Genomic DNA, 6,000 nt, shown 5'->3' with positions numbered 1-6,000 from the left:
AATTGTTTCGGGTTCGTACATTGTTTTGGACTTTCCCCGAAACAAACCAGAAAGGGAATGCCCCAATCTGGGGTTGAGCTGGAATGATGACAGGATGCACACGGCCAGTTGGAGTTCGATGTAGTTTATGGACAGGGTAAGGAGTGATGTTTTGTGGCAAACACATTCCATCTGGTCTGCGCCATTTAAAACCTCGAAAAACTGACCACACCAAAAAAAACGCATTAAGCGGCTCATGGTTTGCCACAAAATGGGCAAAACATCACTCGATCACTATCCATTGTATACATGCACTCCATCAAATTCTTTTTTTAAACTTTATTTACATTTTCCTTATATACAGAAACTTCCGATAAGCACATTTGCACTTTTTACAATACAAAATACAATGGATCTTGAGAGATACAGAGGGGAAAATATAAGACTAGTGGTAAAAATGAGTAGAATTAGAATAGGATACTTAAGAGGGAGTGCTGTTGTGCTGAATATCAGCACTGGTGTGATTCTGTCATAAGCATGAGGCGACAGATAATCACAACAGCACGAACTCGGGTGTGATATTGCTTTTACACAAAAGTTGTACAAGCGCATTTTATTCGTTAACAGTAGAGTTACAGATTATCATTTGTTTGTTTATTTAATCATTATTTGGCCTGCCAACACAGATAGTTCTGCAACTGGAAGGGAGACACGGCTGTTGCCAGGCATAAATATTTCCTACACACAAGCTTCCTACTCGTGTTTGCATATTACCTCTACTTTGTATCGTTTACATTTATCTGAATCTTCCCATTTATGTGCAACCACTGAATAAGAGTCTGCTGGCAAATGCTTTGGTGGCATGATGTGTGTTTCTGATGCGTTAACAGCTCGATCAAACAACACCTTGCTCCATGGAAGCAACGTGAAACAAGGCTTTGTTTAGATATGTATTTTATGCTTTATGTCCTGCAACACATTATCTATCTATGAATCAAAATTGGCATCGTGGTTTGTGTCTGTTTATAGAAAGCATCTCACCTGTGCCCACGGTTATGAGAATGCCTGTACAGCGGAGTAATAATGACTGGAAACAGTCCCAGTGCTATTGTACTCTATATCAATTTGTATCGGTGTTTGTAAAAGTATTTCAAATTTTGTAATGTTGGTTTGCACCTCTCGGCCACTATAAGTTGAACACATGGACCGGCTTTATTCAGCTCCTTTTCTTCCTTCCAACATCACAGCACAGTACTTTTAGGAGTTTCATCACACTGACTATAAAGCTTACAGCGGCTACAGCTGGTGTTACTTCTCACACCATTCACTGGAGAGAAATACATATATGCTTCTCTGCAAGCATACACACAACACAACATGGCTACGTGCTGACTACGTCACACATTACCCACAAGGCCACCTGCTTAAAGGGGAATGCTCAGGCCGGTCACACTGCGCAGCGGCCACGGGACGTGTGAATGAGAGAGTAAGGACCAAAGACCTGCAGTCGGATCCCCTAAAGTGGAGCTGTGTGGATATTCACCAGCTGTTTTAGCACATAGCTCATGTGCTAAACATGAGTATCAACATACATTTCAATATAGTTCCCATTGTTGAGCCTATTTTGTGTTTGTTTGTGAACCTTTCATCATCTGATCTCTACAAAAACGAGCTGTGTGTCTGTCATGTTGGGAAGTAAAGCACATTGTAGTGTAAAGGTGAGGCAGCGTGTCTCTGTATTATTGTTTGTCTGTTGTGTGAGCGATGTATGTAAGTGAATTTCCCTCAGGATAAATAATTAGATATCTATCATATATATCACATTTAATAAAAAATAAATAAAAAAATATAATATCTCTGTTTCGTAGTGGTTAGCGCAGCGGCCCCGCAATAAGGAAATCGCAGGTTCAATTCCCGGTAGGGTCAGATGATTAATTGGTGAAGACTGAGTGGGCTACAGCAAGGAAAAGCGGATAGTACACAAGATGGTAAACAGGACTAGAAAAGAGATCAGACCAGAGAGACTCGGTTGATTTTCGATGCACGGGGAACACGGTTAGCTTAATTGATTGGTTAGGAGTAATGGACTGGGCTAATGCAAGTCAAACTCACCATTAAAGTTTGACCCCCCCCCCTCACCAAATGGTTTGGCCACCGACCCTTCGCTAAGCCCCGCCCCCCTTGGTTACTGTTGCTATGCTAGGCTGTTCTCTGTTGTCTGAAGTTCGGTAGGAAAATGTCCGGTCAGCATCAGTCCGGTGATCAGAAAGGAAAAGAAAGAAGAATAAGAAAAAAAGGATTTAGAAATTTGAGAACAAATACTTAAAAAATAGCAAGGTAAGAAACAGCGCAGTTAGCTTGTACGTAAGCTAACTGGCTAATGCTAACGTCCATTAGCCTAGCTTGTATTAAAGCCCGACACAAAACGTTATCTTAGACAGAAAAGCTGAGTTGGTAGCTCCATCAGAAAGAAGAGACAGAGAGGAGAGACCTCCAGCTGCTGTCAGGTAACAGAGAGAGGGACGGGGAGGGTCCTGGGGGGATTTATTTAAGTTGTTGGCATTATTTCCGCACTTTCGACAAAGAAATTGGCCGCAAATTTAGAAGAAGTACTCCACCGCTTCAGACACAACACACACAAGGATCCGGACATTATGTGCAAGCAGACAGACCTGTATTCAGCTGTGAGTGATGAGGAGTTAGACCGTGACTTAAGTGATGTCTGCATAGAAACACTGGCTACAAGCTAATGAGCCGATTTTATGGAGAAATAATCCAGGTGGTTGTGCATGTGCGCTCTATTCTCAGTTTTCCTGTTCACTCCCATTTCCCCATGACTTCATCACAACCTGCTCCTGCAGTTGCTGATGCTCCACATTGGAAATCTGATCATAATGCCGTGACACCAACATGATCCAGAGGTGTGCACAGCCTGTGATCAAAACCCTGAGCGGGCCCACGGTGCTGTCCTTTACGGGTTGCCCCTTCTTAGTGAGTAGAAGAGCTGAAAATGGCAGAGCCTGTTACTGTTCCTGCCCAGGATGGCGAGGCATCCTTGTCACAGTGTTGGGCATTTAGTGTAATGGGAGGGAGTGTTACAGCCGTTGTGCTGTTTTTACCTCTCTCTTTTTTTTGGTCCTGTTCTTTGCCATTTGTGCCTCCTGTGGTTGGCAGACCACCTGCGCCCAGTTGGGACATCAGGCCCAGACTATGAAGCCTGGGCAACGAGGGGACAGACCAAGTGGGCCATTTGGCAGCCGGAGTGCTGCCTCTAATTACTGTTGACCCTTCAGTGTGCATGTTGTTCAAGCAGTTTTTTTTTTTTTTTTAAATACATGCTTCTTTACTTTTTATTTTTGTTAACCTTCTGTTACTCCAAACTTCCTTCAGACAGTTAATGGGGACGTAACATCCACTTAAAGGGAAATTAACACCAAATCTAGCAAAGGAGGTATACTGTAAGAAGATACTCCGTCTTCCTTCCCTCTCATGCCTTTTTTGTTTATCTGTCTCTCCCTCTTGTCTGATCAGTAGTTGGTTATTCTAGCTGGAGTTTAGAGATTTGGTTTAATCCACGCAGAGCCAACCAGCTGCTGAAACACCTTCTCAGATGGAGAAGAGCAGCCGCTCAGCAACAGCTGTTTCCCTAAACTTCATTATCTATGGCTGTTTCCTCTGGAGGAGGGGCTAATTTGTCACTCTCTTAGACGAGAGACACATTAGGAAATAAAATTAGACTAATGAAACTGACAAATGACAGCTATTAGAGTGCCTGCATGTGCGCTTCCAGTTTTCTGTTTGTTCCTTTTGGCTCCAAACAAATTCTCTCGAATTCTCATACGTGAGATTCCCCAATGCTCACCCACTTCAGCTTCTCACAGCAAATGCTAAATTGAAAGTGTTTGCACTCTGCAATCCAAAGGAAATTGACAAGAGAAGGGGGAAGAATCGATGATATAACTTTTCATCTTCTGTGGATAATAATGTTTTCCTGCAGTCTTTTTAACTTCAGAATTTTTGAGCTAACCACTTTTGGGTGCCATGAATTTGTAAGTTGTGTAAGCTGCAGTTTGCCTCCTAATTTTCTTTCAGTTAAGTGAGGTAAATATGGAGAAAGAATGAGTTTGATGTATCACAATCTGTTTCCATGGCTATATTTTCATCCAAATGAGTCTGTTGAGATGAAAATGTAATTGTTTCCAAAAATGTACTCAAAATAGTTTAAGTTGATTTCAAGTTTAATGTTTTGGTTATTAATAATGTTAAGATGTTGTTACATAGTGCAGATAATCAACGATTCATTTCAAAAGTCAGTTTCAAACTCCAGATGATCTGAGCAGATTGTTATACAATGCCAGTATTGTGGTAACCATTGCTGAAGATGGAGACGTGTACAGTTTGAAAGGTAAAGAAATTAACTTATCTTTTTGCTCACTTTATTTGCAGATAGTCAAAGGCAGGAAGTGAGCCTGGGAGGTAGTGCTTCCCGTCAGTGCTTCTATGACCTCACCCAGCAGCCAGTACGAGATCAGCATTCAGACGGAGATGCAAGAAATGGAGGGACCTTCAGTCTCCATCACTGACATGACATGTATGCTGCAAATATTTATCTATTAAGTATACAGCCATGATTATGTTTCAATGTTCCCCTTTCCATTCTGGACAAAAATGTTTTTCTTTCTCTTGTCCACTGCCACTCATTTGCCCAGTTTAATCCTCTGCCCCCCCCTCCCCAAGTAGCCATTGTCCACCACACATATGCTCCGCCCCTGACACTTTCTCTCACTTTCACTCAGTGAAGATAGATTCTGCTGTTGCGCCTCATTGGTCAGCTGATGAGCTGAGGTGGAGCACACAGCCTCAGGGACCTAGTGGGCTCAGCTCACAACCAGGGTTACAGACATAGATATGACCTCAGATACACACGAACATGCATGGACACCCAAACACATTCCCTGGCTGACATTGTTTGTGTACAGATTTGAGCTGACATCTGTGGATTCAATTCAGCAGGACACTATATAGAAGTACAAGTAATACAATCAAACAAACAGTAGCAATATAGTTAATTTAACCCTGCATTTTGTGTTCCCAGGAAATTGGTCATATAATTGAACATAAAAGTGCTCCTGGTTCCTTTTAGAGTGCTAAATTATATGAAAGTAATTACATGTAGACAACTCAAGTGTTCTGTCTGTTGGAAATTGAGCCCCTTTAACTATTTAATATACTCCTCGGTTGTTTAATTACAACAAATTTATCATATTTTATAAAATGATTTAATCTTTCTCAGTGCTGTCTGTTTTGAAACCAGACAGCTAGCAACGTAAGGTCTAATCATAATATACAGCTTGGACACTGTCACAATGTACTCCCAAACAAATACTTAAGAACAAATGATTGAAGCCATTGTGTACTAGATATATTTCCAAGGCAGCTGGAGAAAGATTGCGGATCATTTTAGCTTTTTTTCATGAAGAGTGTGCCTCTTCTGTGGGCAGTCACTGATCATTTACACACTTAACTCTGGTTTGACAAAACCCATTGCTCTCTGCAAAGTAATTGGCTTGGCACTGAGGCATACTCTAACCTGGGGCTGTTTTTCAGAGTCAAAAACAGCCCCAGGTTAGAGTATGCCTCAGTGCCAAGCCAATTACTTTGCAGAGAGCAATGGGTTTTGTCAAACCAGAGTTAAGTGTGTAAATGATCAGTGACTGCCCACAGAAGAGGCACACTCTTCATGAAAAAAAGCTAAAATGATCCGCAATCTTTCTCCAGCTGCCTTGGAAATATATCTAGTACACAATGGCTTCAATCATTTGTTCTTAAGTATTTGTTTGGGAGTACATTGTGACAGTGTCCAAGCTGTATATTTATGATTAGACCTTACTGTTGCTAGCTGTCTGGTTTCAAAACAGACAGCACTGAGAAAGATTAAATAATTTTATAAAATATGATAAATTTGCTGTTAATTAAACAACCGAGGAGTATATTAAATAGTTAAAGGGGCTCAATTTCCAA

The sequence above is a fragment of the Echeneis naucrates genome, chromosome 6, assembly GCF_900963305.1.
Source record: "Echeneis naucrates chromosome 6, fEcheNa1.1, whole genome shotgun sequence".
NCBI classification, from domain to species: Eukaryota; Metazoa; Chordata; class Actinopteri; order Carangiformes; family Echeneidae; genus Echeneis; species Echeneis naucrates.
This window is presented reverse-complemented; position numbering follows the sequence as displayed.